Source organism: Mus caroli, unplaced genomic scaffold, assembly GCF_978045245.1.
Source record: "Mus caroli unplaced genomic scaffold, Mus_caroli_1 scaffold_16, whole genome shotgun sequence".
NCBI classification, from domain to species: Eukaryota; Metazoa; Chordata; class Mammalia; order Rodentia; family Muridae; genus Mus; species Mus caroli.
This window is the reverse complement of record NW_028227271.1, coordinates 30,326,354-30,341,969: the sequence shown is the minus strand read 5'-3', so window position 1 is coordinate 30,341,969 and position 15,616 is coordinate 30,326,354. Positions and strand designations below refer to the sequence as shown.

The window sequence follows — 15,616 nt, the reverse complement described above, 5'->3', positions numbered from 1 at the left end:
GATGAGATCCATAGGTGGACAGAATGACAGAAACAAACTCTCAGTGCTAAATGTCCAAAGTCAAGGACCGCAGACTGAGATCCAGTCTGGTCTCCTGATTATGAGAAAGGGAGATATATACCCCTTCAGCAGGACTCTGACAAGGCCACCAACCAGGTCTGCCCCACTTCCCAGAAAGCTGAGGGCCAGGCCCTGTCTTTCCCACCACCTATGGAGACGACTGGGAGCAAGTAGAGGTCCTGCCAACTCCACCTTCTAAAGCAGCAACTGTTGCTCAGTCAGATGCAGCCAAATGGTGGCTTGGCCCCCAGAACAGATGAACATAGCACCCCAGGCTCCAGCACCCTGAGCTCTTATGTGATATCTCGACAAGACCAAGGTTATGTCCCCCCTCATCTCACACTGTGCTTAGCACACTGACAGAAGAGATGGTCAGGAGCAAGATGCCCAGGTAAGGGCTATGGCAGACCATGTAACAGGGGTGAGTCAAAGCGTATGCAGCACTCCAGGCAGTCAGTGTACACTGGGCCTACAGAAACTGGACCCCACAGCAGGCCAGGGGCAATTTCAAGGGGCATTTCTACACGCTGTGCCAAGCAGGTTCTATGGTGATTAAGATCACTTACAAAGAACCAAAAGAGAGTGCTACGGCTAGATAGCACATACCCTCCAGTCACATGCAGGAACCCTACTCCAAGGAGGTGGGGAGTGGGGTGATGAGATCATGACAGAGACCTGAGTGAGTGAGTTCCTCCTTCATGAAAAGGTTGGGTTAAGGCCTTGTCCATTTCTAGCACAAGGCTACAGCCATAAGGCATCTCTCGGAAGCACCAAATGTTCCTCCCCTCAGCAGACAGTCCTGAGAGCACCCTTGCTCTTTCTTGGGCCTCCAACCTCCAAGTCCATATAATGGGAAGTAAACTGCTGTTTCTAAGGCCCCAGCCTATAGTATTGATAAGATCCTGGTGTCCCACTAAATTCAGTACACCATTCCAGAAAAGCACTCAGTTCCCAGAGGTGGCCTGGGACCAGGACTCTCAAATCTACCCCGTGGTGTTGTACAAAGTATAATAAGCATCACAACTGCCTTCCCTGTAGCCACTAAGATCCAATGCACCAGGTCCAGCAAAGGGCCCACAGACAGGAGCAGGAACCCCCTGCTTACTCCCAGGCAATGCTCTGCAGGAGCCATCCTAAGACTCCAAAGCAAAGCAGAATTGGGTGGGCATCAACAATTCACTGGGTGGATCAGGATCTGGGCAAAGCATGGGGAAATAAGCCTACATTCCCTGTTCTCAACTGTTTTCCTGCGCCATTCTAGAGGTGGAAGCCATGCTTTGTACTGTTGGCTTCCAGTCTCCCACAGACCCACATAAAAACCCTATCTGGGCCTGACACCACAAACCACCATCACTCCTAGCAGGCTTATCGGGACATAGCGCCCCTTGCCAGAGATGGCACAAACTGTCAGTGCGGGCTGATAACAGTGGTGACAATGCCACCCGTCTGCACCCACAGCTGCTCCTACCCTGGAGACCTGCGGGCAGAGCTTCTTTCTGCCCCACATCTTCCTCCATTCCTGCTGACACTGCCACGGGCAATCTACTCCTTCAAACCCTGCTCTGATTTCATTCTGCACTTGGTTGGTTTTAAGCATCGCCTCACTCCAGTATCTTTCACACATGCAGAGTATTAGGTGAAAATGACACTCAGAACTGGGAAAACAAGCTGGGGATGGTGGCCATATGCCTATAATCTCAGCACTTGGGAAGTGGAGACAGGAGATCAGGAGTTCAAAATCCACCCTCAGCTGTCAGCCTCAGCTACATGAGGCCCAAGTTCAAAACAAAAAATTATATATATAAATTAGAAGCTCAGGGCTAGGAATATGGCCTGTGATTGAGTGTTTGCCTAGCATATAAGGCCCACCAAACTTTTCAGGTCATAGTGGCACATGCCTAAATCCCAGTAGTCCCAAAGCTTAGGAGACTGAGGCAGAAAGAGGACATGTCCCAGACCAGCATTGGCTACATAACAAGACATGTCGAGCAAAACAAAAAAAGACAGTTCAGACGAGAAACACGTAGATAGTTGTAGGCGCTGGGTAACAAGCAGAGATGACAATATCTCTTGTGCTGTTCACCTTTCTAGGTCTGAGAACAGCAATAACAAATTTCAAAAACAACCTTCAGATCAGACTAGGGACCACCTGCCTGGACATCTTCCAAAACTGGCCCAGGTCAGGTTCCTGTGCCTGTGGGCTCACTGTGCCAAATGTCTGGCCACACAGAAGCATCATCAGGGCAGAATAGATCTTAGAACCAACCAGCCCTGGCCTGGCTTACAGCCTAGCTGACCTGACAGGAGGGAGGACATAAGAAGGAACTGGGTACCAGGGCCGTGCTGGGAAAGCTTCTTATCCTCACAGCTGTAGAGAACCAAGTGAGACAACACAAGGACTGAGCCAGTGAGTACCCCATCCCCAGCTCAGGGATCCTTCTTGCCATACTTGTAATAAAGAAGTTTAAGACCAGCAGCTGAGCAGCCAGTAGCCAAGATGAGCCTCGTCCAGCAGTGGGCATTCTCTTGGCATGGGTAGCAACAGCAGAAGGGCCTCGAGCTGGAATGCAAGGAAAGATGGCACTTCCACATTTCCCTGGGCAGAAAACAAACAGCATGTTAAGTAGCGCTTGACTTGAGAACATAAGCCAAGCAGCCTGACACACCCTGGGTATGCACCAGGCTTGGCCACCCGTGATGGTGCTCTGGGCAAGTCAGTTAACCTTCACATTCTGAGTTCTATCAGAGAGTTCAATGCCCTTTGTTAGTGGCTGTCACTCCTACTCTTCAAGTGTCTATTCCACAAGAACAAATACCCCTTGGGCCCATGGTTATCATACAGAGACCGAAGGCTATGTGAACAGTGGTGGTTTCTGGGCCAAGGACACAAAGCCAGGGCTGGCCACTCCCTGTACTCCTCCCAGGACAAAGCTGGGCTCTGCCAAGCTCCCACTAAACAGTAAAAGGTACAGGCCCCTCCCTACCCTCTTCAGAATTAAGATCACATTAGCTATATATGACTCATTCAACAAGAGTGGAAATGTTCTCAATAGCTTTGCAATTCCCTGTACTTTGCCTTAAGACACAACTGTTGGTCTCCCAACACACACACACACACACACACACACACACACACACACACACACACAGGCCCCACTCCCCATACATACCCAGTTATAGGCCATTTGTTGGGAGAAGGACAGTTTGACCTATAACCTGACCTCCCTGTTCAAGCTCTCCCCAAGTCAGACCTACCTTCAAATGTGCTGAGCAATGGCAGAACAGGCTGGCCCATTCCTTGACCTGACTCCATCCAGCAGAGGGGAGTGCTGCACAGAGGTGTACAGGGCCTCACTCAGCGGGGGAGGGTTCCCCTATTCCAAGCTTTGATGCAAACCGTTTTACATAAGCGATATGAAAAACCACTAACAGTCACTTCAGTATTCCAGTTGCTTGCCTGACTGGGAGATTTGCATGCTGGAAGGAAGCCAAGGGGAGTGCAGTTATTTCTAAAGAAATAAAGCAAGAGGACCTCTATCCTTTCCTGTACCTGCTTTCCTTCAGCACACAGATTCCCCAAATCAGGAGACCCTACCCTCCATCCTGATGCCCCAAATACCAAGGGAACTGAAAAACAGCTGCTGTGCTGGAGATAAGCAAGCAAGGCTCCATCTTCTGGGGTCACTCGACATCTCCGACAGCCTCATTCTTTGATTTCAATTGTCTTCTCCTACCCCAGGAACAAAGGGGACAGGGTCCCCTTTCTATGCTGACATGTCCTTGCTTAGACTGCACTCTTTGGTTTGTGGGTTTTTTTTTTTTTTTTTTTAGTCTTGCTCTGTAGCCCAGGCTGACCTCAAACGTCCAGTGGTGGTAGATGTAAGTCTCCACATCCAGCTCTCATGTGCTGTGCACACCAGCAGTGACAGCAGAGACAGGTGAAAAGCCAGGCTGGACCATGCTGTGGGACTCTAGAGCAGTCAAATCTCTTGCCCACTGGGCATACAACACTATCCCATATGGCTGGTTTCACTGCTCTCCAGCCACTGCATGTTCTGTTCTGAGCATGAGGTGACAACAATTTGTTGTTGAATTACTAAACATCCAACAAACCAGCATTAACATGCCTTAGCAGGATCTGAGGATAGTTAAGCACTCCACAGCAGCCCATCCTGGGTTCTCAGGAAGAGGTTCCAACACCCTCGTTTCCCAGTCTCTTCATCATCCTCCCTAATCCACCCAGTGGCTCTCACCTGAGACCTGCAGGAGCCCTCAGGCCTAGAGCAGGAGAAAGAGCAAATGGAAACACTGGATTACTAAGCAAGAGGCCCCAAGAAGCCCCAGGCCCAACCACCTTAGTCTTACTGCCGATGCCTTTTTCTGGCAAATTAAATTTTAACTCAAGGTGTAATGCCATAGGCTTACATTTTAACCAACCCAAATAAAGATGCAAAGCCCTAACTGAGCCACAAATGCCTTTGAAATTCCCCATCTTTCTGCCATTTAACACTGAACACTCAGAAGGCATGCAACATAATACTGAGCTATAAGACAGACCATCGCCAGGGACAGCGTAATGAAGCAAGGGCTTTGTCCCTCAGATGTGCAGGAGGCATGTAAAAGCATGGGGTACCCTGCAAGAACACTCTTAGGGTCCCCAGGTACAGTCCTCACAAAGTATCTCCTAAAATTAACTGCCTGAGAAGTCCCTGGCAGGCCACATCTAAACTCAAGGTCACCTTCATGCTTTCTCCACACCTAGACAAAAAGAAGGCTGTCAGACAGTGTAATGGCTTGTGCTTATAATACCAGCACTTGGGAAACTAGACAGAAGGATTGCTGCAAGTTCCAAACCAGCCTGATGTGGTACAAGACTCTGTCTTTAAAAAAAGAGAGAGAAGACTGTTCTCACAGAATGTTCCAGCAGCAGAGGTCCCAGGGACAGTTCAGTAAGTCCTTTCCCTGAGACAGACACCTTATAGGTCCCCTACTCAGCCACTCTGCTCAGAGACCAAATTCCATGGTGTTCCAAGGCATTCTGCAACGTCTCACTAGGCCTGATAATGAGTTATGGTTCTGTGGCCAGGGTCATAGACGAGAGTTACAAAAGTCAAAACTGCTTTTCTGGACTGAGTTGACACAGCTTAAAGATTACAGAAATGTTCTGAATTCAATTTCCACGTACTTCTGTCACACAAAAGAACAAAAGTAACCAATAAAAAGTCTTTCCAGTATAAAGATAAGTTACATTAGAATAAAACTTCACAGGCAGAAAATGAAGCACAGCCATCATCAGTATGGGGGTGGGGGTGACTATTGTTCTTTTAAGGGGCATTGATGGTGGGAATGGTGTCACTAGGGTGTCTGGCATTGGGTCTTACTTTTAAATGCCTACAAATAATACAAATGACATCTTTTAAAGTTATTCAAAATTGGAGCCAGGCACTTGGGAAGCAGAGGCAGGCAGATTTCTCTGAGTTCAATACCAGCCTGGTGCACACAAAAAGGTTTAGATATATCCATATTTTTAAATATGTCCAAAGTTTTTTAAAGTTATATGACAGCATTTGCACAAAAACATGGGCAGGCATCTATTTTAGTGAAACTTGACCACTACTGTAGATGAGAGAGATTTTTTTGGTATTCAGCTAGTCTTCCTGGGTCCAGCTTTCATCCTCCTGCCTCAGCATCCTGAATGCTAGGATTACAGGTTTGTGCCACCATGTCTGCCTCGATATTTTCTTTCCCCCTAGTATTTTGAGACAGGGTCAGTCATTGCCCCAGACTAGCCTAGAAATTATTATGTAGCTCAGGCTGGCTTCAAATCTGCCTCAGCTTCTTGTTCAATACAAGTGATTTTACCTCCATTATAGATGTCAAACCCTGGCCTAAAAAAAAAAAAAAGATAAAAATAAATAAATAAATAAATGGTGGTAATGCACACATTTAATCCCAGTATTCTGCAGTCAAAAGCAGGTGGATCTCTTGAGTTTGACGCCAGCCTGGTCTTCAGAGCAAGTTTCAGGAGAGCCAGAGAAACACACAGAGAAACCCTGTCTTGAAACAAACCGGAAAATAAACAAATAGGTAAGTAAACAGATGGAAGTCTAGCGCCATAGCTCAGTAGGTAGAGGAAATTGCCACATGAAGCCACAGCAAAGCAGGAAAGACCCACCACTCAAGTTGTTCTGACGCCCACATTTTGCACAGTTGTACAGACGTTAAAAAACTGTTAAAAAAAAAAAAAAACTGCAACGGTGGCACACAGCTTTAATCCCAGCACTTGGGAGGCAGAGGCAGGCAGATTTCTGAGTTCAAGGCCAACCTGGTCTACAGAGTGAGTTCCAAGACAGCCAGGGCTTCTCAAAAAACCAAAACCAAAACCAAACCAAACCAAACCAAACAAACAAACAAAAACCAAAAACCCTAAAACAACGGAGGGCTGGGCATGGAGTCTGTATCTTTTACTCCAGCATTGGGATGAGGAGCCAGAGGCAAGAGGGTGCCTGGAACTCACTGGCCAGCCCCCAGGTTCAGTAGGAGACTCTTGATTCAAAGTTAAGGTAGAGATCTGTAGAGGAAGATACCCAGTGTTAGTTTCTGCATACACACACACACACACACACACACACACCCACACACCCCCCACAGTGATGGAGAGCTGCAGTGGTGGCAGTGAGCACCACACAGGAGCCTGGGCCTCGAAAAATTTGATGGAAAAATACTCCCTCCTTACTCCAAACCAAAAATCACACTCTGCTGATTGGCTGCACTTCCCTCAAGTGGTGACTAAGTTGCTGGCAACAGAGAGCTATTTATTATCCTTTGGCTTACAACATCTAAGTGACTGCATAAAATTATGCAGTCGGACTTGTACACAAAGTACAGTGTCCACTGCATCAGAGCCAAACGCATGCCTACCTCAACACTTCAATCTTTCTTTTTTATCTTCTAGTCTGAAATGTAGCTTTTCTCACTCCAGATTTTCCCTTGTCTGAAAGGGGGATGTGGTGGCTAACTGAGTCATGTGGCTGCAAGTTCAAGAGACACTAACTACAAGACCTCAAGCCAGGGGTTGGCTGTGTAGGATCCATTAGCCATGCAAGATTCTGGCATAGCAGTTCCCATGCCAGGGCCCTTCCCTCCCTATCAAACTGTCCAGCTGGGAAAACCCCTCTGTAGCTGTGGGAAGGTTCAGCTGGAGACAGGGAAACCCAGTCTGAACAACAGCTCCCAGGTCTGGGCTTCAAAGAGGAAAGGAAGCTAAGCTTAAGGTTCAAAACTATAACTGGGCGGTGGTAGCACACGCCTTTAATCCCAGCACTCGGGAGGCAGAGGCAGGCGGATTTCTGAGTGAGAGGCCAGCCTGGTCTACAGAGTGAGTGCCAGGATAGCCAGGGCTGCTCAGAGAAACCCTGTCTCAAAAAAACAAAAATAAAATTAGATTAAAAAAAAAAAAAGGATCAAAACCATAAAGCAGACCCCAGAGCCTACGACTGTTCTGGGTTCCGCTTGTGAGCAGCCTGGCACCCTCAGACCCATGCACTCAGAGGCCATGCCTAGCATCAAATAAGGATGAACAAGACAATGAGAAGGTTAGCCCCTTTTAAAGGAAACCCAAGCCAGGAGTGGCAGTTCATGGTGGGAATCTCAGCAGTTTTGGGATAGAGGGAGGAGGACCAGAAGTCCAAGGTCATCCTTGGCTACATTACGAATTTGAGGCCAGAATGAGCTAGGAGACTGTGTCTCAAAAAAGCAACAACAAAAATGGGCTCCTCCAGAAAGCTGATTCAGTGGTTAGAGCACTTAGTCTTGCATAGGATCTGGGTTCAGTTCCCAGCACCCATGTGGTGGCTTACAGCCTTCAGTAACTCCAGCCCCAGGAGATCCTCTTCTGACCCCACTGGACACAGTCACAGATATGTAGTAGGACATACATTCACACACATAAATAGTAAACGCCAAAAATAATAGACAGTCATACACACAAAATAATAAAATAAATAAATCTAAACAAAAAACCAACAACAACCACACCTAAGCAGTAGCTGAGCCACAGGGAATTTGGGACTGTCCTCTCTCTGGCCTCAGGCTGTGTGTCCTTCCCACAGCTCCCAAAAGCCCAGCAACAGCATCACTGGAGACAGATACACTCGGCCATCCACACTGCCTGTCAGACTCTCTATGGCACTAACACCCACACCCTCCCAGGAGGACACAAGGCTGGCCTCTTGAGAAGGGGCATGAGGAAAGCTCACGGTAATTCCAATGAGAAACAAAACACAAATGGGCTATGTCTGCTGAGTCTGTGGTATCCAATCTTTTCTTTTTTTAAATAGGTCTCAGGCTAGAGAGATGGCTCGGTGGTTAAGAGCATGTACTGCTCTTCCAAGTTTGATTCTCAGCATCCACAGCAGACAGTTCACAGTTCCCCAAGACTCCAGCTCCAGCGGGCTGGGAGGCTAACACCTCTGGCCTCTGCAGCCTACACGCTCATGCACATATCCATACAAAGACACACATATATAGCTTCAAATAAAACTTAAATATTGAAGAAAAAGGGGACTCCCTACATAGGCCAGACTGAACTTGAACTTTCAATCCTGCTGCATCAGCCTTTAGAATGCTACAGTGTTTTATTCTTAAAAACACTTTACAGAGCCAAGCACCTTGGTACAAAACTGTAATTCTAGCACTTGCCAGGAGGAGGCACCCAGGAGGTAGGAGTATCAGGAGTCCAAGGTTAGTCTTAGCTTATGTGAGACCCGGTCTTTAAAAAACAAAATCCCAAACACACACAACCAATAACAAACCCCAGGCACACTCCAGCCTTCACATAAAAAGCAGAGCAGTGCCAGTCCTGAGCCTGACCAGGTTCCTCAGGCTGGGAACAGGGCTGTCTTTTCCCCTAGCATGGAAGAGGCCTCAAGTTTCTCTGAAAGGGAGTATCCCAGGGCTCAGAACTTGATAGTGTGTGTGTGTGTATGGGGGGGGGGGGGGGAGACACGACACTCGAGGCACATTTTGAAAGTTCCCATTTAAAAAGATCCTTGTTCATTGACTTTGGTGGAGCAGTTACGCTAATGCAAACAAGGAGAGCTTGTCTAGGAGCTGGTGGGGGAGGTGCTTCAGCTGAGCCCTCTGTAGACTCTGGTTTGTGGGGTCTTCCACCCCCATGATGGCATTTCATACATGAGACTGTCCCCACTGCTGAACCTTTACTGGGTACCTCTGAATATTTGTGTTACCTGGCCTGCAGTCAAGGCTCTCTCCTAATGGCATATCACTAAATGTACCCTCGGTGACATAATTACATTATGATTAAAAAAAAAACAAAAACAAAAACACAAGGAACCACAGGAGGCGAGCATGGAGCAGCATCTTCACCCACCCTTAACAAGAACACAGCTTTTAGCACATTCTGGTTCCACAAATTACAGGCACAGTTCTGCCAGGGGTGTTCCCCAGGAGGGCACTAGCAATTTGGGGTTGTCTGCCACCTACAATGATCACCAGCCACTCTTATTCCATGCCAGGCCACAAATCTGTCAGAAACCACCCCTGGCTGCCTATCCAAAGCTGGGGCACCAGGGTCCCCAGGACAATGAGAGGGCACAAGGCAGGGCAAGCAAGGCATCTAAACCCCACCACCACCCTTGTGCAATGCCCTCATCTGCCTTCTTCTGGATGACAGATGAAATCAGTTCAGCATCCCCTGAGCACCAGCTCCAATACCTTCTGAAGATCCTTCCCTGCACTAGAGACCAGCAGTGGCAGCATCATAGCCCCCTTCTCCCCAGCAGCTCCGCAGGGCAGTCAGACAAGGGCAAGAACGGTTTACTGCTCCCCCAGCCCCGACTCCCTCCTCTCCAATAAGCAAAGTTGGAGGGTGTTAAAAGCAAACTACCTTGGAGATAACCTGGTCCAATCTCTGGTCTGCTTTCACAATGCAACAAGGGCCAAAGCTGCTGCACACAGCATCTCCGCAAGGAAGCCAGTGAATCCTCCAAGGCACAGGGCGCTGGCCCTGGGCCACCTCCCTTCACAGTCGCTGGGTTGAGGCAGGGATGTTTCCCAAATAAATCACCCCCACATATACCTAACATGCATTTCAACCCTTTCAAAGGAACAACTTCTTCTCTGCAGCAGTCACAAAAATGACCACAATCAGCCCGACTGCCACTCAAGTGCAGGATTTTCAGGTGACCTACTTCCCCAATCTCTCCCCCAGAGCACTTGATTTCTTCATTATGCTGGCGTCTCTTCCCACCTGGAGCCCACACAGCTTCAGGCCAGGGTCACTGCCTCTCCCCCTTCTCAGCAGCTTCTGAGAAATCTCTGCAGAGCCTTAATCAACTTGCTCTTCTAATGCAGGATTCGGATCTAAGCAGCAAGAAGGTGTTGTTCACATTTGTTTCAAAGCTGATGGAGGCTCCCGGTTTCAATGACCAGCCATTTGTCACCCTTAAGCAGTAAGGCGCCCCTCTAGCTTTTCACTTATGCTTTCCTACTACAAGGAAAAATAACAGAGGAAAAGATTTCCACCACACCCTACCTGTCAGCAGACAGTGGAGCCAGCTGCAGAGAATTTGCTTAGAACACACTTCACCGTGCAGTGAGGCGACCCAGGTGTATTAAGGCCCACCCTAGGAGTTTCTGGGCCTAGACGACCACTAGAAACAATTGTTTCAATCATTCGCTCATCTTTCAAATTCTGTTTGTCAGGCATTCATCTTTCTTTGAACACCTCAGTACAACAAGAAGCTGCAAGCCCCGTGTGTGGTCAGCAAGGGGACCAGAAGGAGAAACTAAGGCAGAAGTTGAAGCCATATTCTGTCAGTATCCCGCGGGGAATGCACAAAACCCTGACTTCCCCAGGACACCTAGTACCTCTTCCCACCCATAGCTGGCCCCACCTTGTAGAACTCTTACGAATAACTAACCAGCAGGCTGTGCTGCCCAACTTGGACATACCTCCCCTGGAAAAGCCCTCCGCAGGAGTGTGCTCTCCGGGCGCCCATCTAGCGCAGCACACCTTGGAGAGGAATGGGTTAAGCTCAAGGGACTGGAGGAAGATTGGTCTCGGGGAGAGGGACGGGGCTTCTCCAAATCCGAGGCTCTGCACCCGGAGCGGAGCATAATGCTCCGGTCTTCTCCAGGGACGAGGTGGGCTTCGGGAAATAAAAAAAGGTGCCCGAAAAGGGTCAGGCCATCAGCTAGCAGCGCTGCAAGCAATGCGTGTTTGGGGACAAGGATAGAGAGCGGTGACCCAGGAGCATTTCAAGGTGGTGGGCCCAGAGCTTGTGAACTCCCAGAAGTTAGCAAGGGCTGGGCAGAGGAGGGTGTGCACCCAACGCCAGAGGCGGGAGGTTGAGTGCTGGGGTGGCCCCGGACGGGTGTACAAGGAGGGCACAAACAGCGGCCGCAGGGCCCGGGATGCGGACCAGCAAGGGCAGGTGCGGGATGCACCGCAGCAGCCCGGTGGGGGCGGGGAGAGACGCGGGGTCGGTCGGGCCACCGGTTCGAGGCCCGGACCGCGCGGAGGGGGGCGGGGCGGCAGGTGCGGCCGCTCACCTGTCTCCTCCGGCCGGGGCCGCGGGGCTGGCGGGGCTGGCTGGCGGCTGGGGTGCGGGGCCCCGGGCGCACCGGGGCGGCGGCGGGGCGTCCGGGCGGCGGCTGCGCCCTCGGCGGCGGCCGGCCGGGCGAGTCCGTCAGTCAGCTTCTCGGACGGGGTGCGAGCGCTGCGAGGCTGCGGCCAGCGCGCGGGGACAACGCCGCTTTATCAGGTCGGAAACAGCCGCTGCGCGCCGCTTCCGCTGACGCAGCGCCGGCCTGCGCCTCATGACTATGCAGTGGACTCTAGGGGCGGGGCCTGAGCCGCGGGCGTCCATTGGTCAGGAGCGGCCTGTGGCCCCGCCCCTACGAAGGTCCCGCCCCCTACCGCGCCCCGCCCTAGGCCTGTTGGTGGGCTCTAGAAGGGGTTGTGCGTTTGGCCGCCCTCGCCTGGTTTTCCTGCCAGACACCCTCAAGGTCTCCAGGCCGCAGCTGTGTAGCGCGATGTGCTCACCCTCCGCCAACAGAGCTGCACCCCTCCTGAGAGCAAACTGACTGCTTGTAACTCCCCCATCCTTATTCCTTCCCAACCATCGCACTCCCCGGGCATCTCCCCTTTCTGAAGCACTTTGAACATCCTTCCAATCCTGTGAGCCCTTGGGAGAGTTGGGCAGGATGTGACCCATGCATGCCCAGGGCATCCAAGCCTGGGCCACAGAGCCGACCTCTTCCCATTGCTGAGAAGCAGAACAAGGCCAGGTCCGGAACCGGGGCTGGACAGATAGAATTGCTGCCTGATGTCAGACAGCCCTATTGGCATCCCAGCCCTAAGTCCGTGCCAAAGTTTAAGTGGTTTTGGACGAATTATCACACCTCTCAAGGCCCCGATGTCCTCATCTGCAAAGCAGAAACCCTAAGATCTATCTGAGAAGCTAGGAAGAAATTTAGAAATAAAGTGTCCCGGTCAGCCTCCAGAACAGCTAAAATGGGAAAATCTGACAATGCCAAGTGCTGGCAAGAAAGGGAGCAACTGGAAGGCTTGTACACTACTTTTGTGGAGGTGCAAAACTCACTGCCACGTGGATATCTGCTTTCTTATTTGTTTTGGGTTTGGTTGGTTGTTTTTGAGGCAGAGCCTCACTACATAGCACTGGCTGACCTTGAATTCACTACCTAGACCAGGCTGGCCTCAAGCTCACAGAGATCTGCCTGCCTCTGCCCTCTGAGTGCTGCCACACCATGCACAACATGGAAATCTGCTTTAAAGGATCCAGTGCCCAGTACTTTCACACCCAAGAGGCTTACTGAACTTCTGTTTTCTGTTCTTAGCAGTGCTGTTTGGAGTAGCCTTAAGTGGAGACTGTACTGATAACCTGTAGGTCATTAAAGGGTTATATAAATTGTGGCATACTCACTATTGGATTGACACTGAATAATTTACAGCCACATACAAAGTATAAGGGGGACTCTTACAAAAGGACTTTGAGCAAAAGAAGTCAGATAAGAGCTAGGAACCAATCGATCAGTGTAGAAACTTCGAGATTCTCAGAAATTCAAAGCCAGCTTGGGCTATTTAGTGAGTACCAGCTTGGACTACTTCACACACACACACACACACACTCGCATGAATGAATGAATGAATGAATGAGGTACAGTACTCCACTTGTTTTCCCAGCGCTTGGGAGGTCTGTGTAACATTGAGAGTTCCAAGCTGGCTTTGAACTTCTGAGAATCTCGAAGAAAAATCTATCTCGGGGAGGGAAAAGTTAGATGTATAAGGTCTCATGCCTATGGAGTTGTAATTGTGTGCAGCAGGTATTGGGAGTCAGGACAATGGCTAAACTTGAGAGAGGGTGCCAGGAAGTGGGTATGATGGATGAGTCCGGGTACTAGTTTGCTTGTGGTTTTTGTGCACGTCTGTGTGTGACTCATGGGTGACCGCCAATGAGGGCATGGCTCCCCTGTTCACATTTTGTTGTTGTTATTTGGGTATTTACTTATTTAGTGTATATTTTTTTCAAGGCAGGGTTTCTTTGTGTAGCCCTGGCTGTCCTAGAACTAGTTCTGTAGACTAGGCTGACCTTGAACTTACAGAGAGCCTCCTGTTTCTCCCTCTCACATGCTGGGATTAAAAATGTCCACCACTACTGCCCATCGAGAATTTTCTTTTTAAATTGTGTGTGTGTGTTTCTCTGTGTGTGTTGCTGTATGTGTCTGTGTGTGTTGCTGTGTGAGTGCAGGTGCCCACAGAAGCTACAAGAGCCAGAGCTGGAGTTGCATGTGGTTGTAAGCGGCTGATATGGGTGTGAGATCCTCTGCAAGAACAGTATGTGCTTTTGACCAGTTGAACCATCTTTCTAGCCCCTTGCAGGCCTCAGGGAACAAACTCGGCTTATCAGACTTAGCAGTTAGCACCTCTAACCCCTATGTCATCTCATAAGCCTCTCCCTGGTCGGCTTTTAACTTGTAATTCCAGCTGCAGTGTGTCATCTCAGTGACCATGTACTTTCCCGAGTCCTCATCTGGAAATGACCATGGTGATGACAACTGGAGAGATGGCTCAGCAGATAGGACACTGCTCTTTCAGAGCTCAAGTTTGGTTCCCAGCAACCCCATCGGGCTCCCAGCTATCCAACTCTCTGTACCTACAGTCCCAAGGAGATTCAACACTTCCGGTGTCTCCACCCCCACCCCCCTGCCCCCCGCCCGGCACTGGCACTCTTGTACACAGACACACACATACACACAATTTAAAACAATAAATCTTTCTTTAAAATAGAGTTCTCTATGCCATTAAAGATTAAATAAAATAACAAAATGAGAAGTTTCATTTGTCTGAAACAGAGTTTCGTGTAAAGCAGGCTATCCTGCAATTCACTGTGTAGCCAATGATAGATACCCTTGGACTCCTGAGCCTCCACTCCCCAGGTAACAGAATTGCCAGAAGAAAGTGCTAAATCAGCTGTTTGAAAGATTTCTTTCATGTTGTTGTTGTTGTTGTTGTTGTTGTTGTTTGAAGCAGGGTCTCATTAGCCCAGGCTGGCCTCAAACTCTGCCTGTACCCAGGGACGAGTATTTTATTCGTCCTTTTTATTCTCCTGGTGTAGACCATTACATTCAGCTTTAAAAAAAAAAATGATGTCTTTGAAAAAGACAGTACAGGACGAAGTACCAAGGGCGGCTGAGAATGTTCGTTGTTTAATTATTTACTAACTGATGATATTTATTGATCTTTTTCCACCTTCATTCATCAGCAAGCAGATAGGGAGTGTCTGGGAACGGCGACCTCAAGCCACACTGGACTCCGTTACTTAGAGCCGGGAACTCCTCTCCCTAGGGATGCCACAGACGAGAGGGAAGCAAATACAAATGAGTGAGTGAGCATCAGCAGAGGCAAGAGCCTTGTTACAAGTTTGAGGCCAGCCGGGGCTTCAGCTCCATGACAAGACTCTGTCTGAACCAAGTAACAGAGGACAGTAGGACCTGGGTCACTGGGATGTGTAGGACCTGGGTCACTGGGATGTGAACGGTCATTTCTGAGCCTGAGGTGTGGGAATAGCTCAGGCGTTTAGTTCTGTGGTCTAGAGCTAAATGAAGATATCAGGTAAAAGGCGAGAGAGAGACTAGGGAGATGGCTCTGTTGATAACAGGGCTTGCTTGCTCCTTAAGCATGAGAACCTGAGTTTGAAGCCCTACCATGTTTTGAAAAGCCTCACACATTGGGGATGGAGAGACAGCTCAGAAGTTAAGAGCCCTGGCAGCTCTTCCAGAGGACCTGGGTTCAAATATATCTACACATATACATATTTAAAAAGCCTGACAGTGCTACACATAACATAATCACAGCTCTGAGGAGCAGAGACAAGCAGCTCTCCAGACCTCTGCAGTCTGCCAGCCTAGCTGAAAGAACAAGGCTCAGATTCGGCCAGAGATCCTGTCTCAGGGCAGTAAGATAGAAAAAGATATAGGAAGATTCCTCAAGTCCTTTTTTGCCCTCTGTATG

The 15,616-nt window shown here is 49.3% G+C and overlaps 1 protein-coding gene across 3 annotated transcripts in view; it reads right to left on the bottom strand.

The window, feature by feature from the left end:
- The window catches only part of Slc45a4 (solute carrier family 45 member 4), a 65,312-nt gene extending 53,447 nt beyond the window's left edge, over positions 1–11,865 (bottom strand). The window contains exons 1-2 of one of the 3 annotated variants that reach the window (XM_029469804.2): positions 3,316–3,472; positions 2,510–2,656 (exon numbers count right to left, since the gene is read on the bottom strand). The gene's annotated coding sequence lies outside the window, so the exon portion shown is untranslated. Of the gene's footprint in view, positions 1–2,509; positions 2,657–3,315; positions 3,473–11,034; positions 11,186–11,634 lie in introns of those variants that run through there. The other 2 variants (XM_021184010.3, XM_029469805.2) reach the window with 2 other exon arrangements.
- Positions 11,866–15,616: the final 3,751 nt, after the last annotated feature.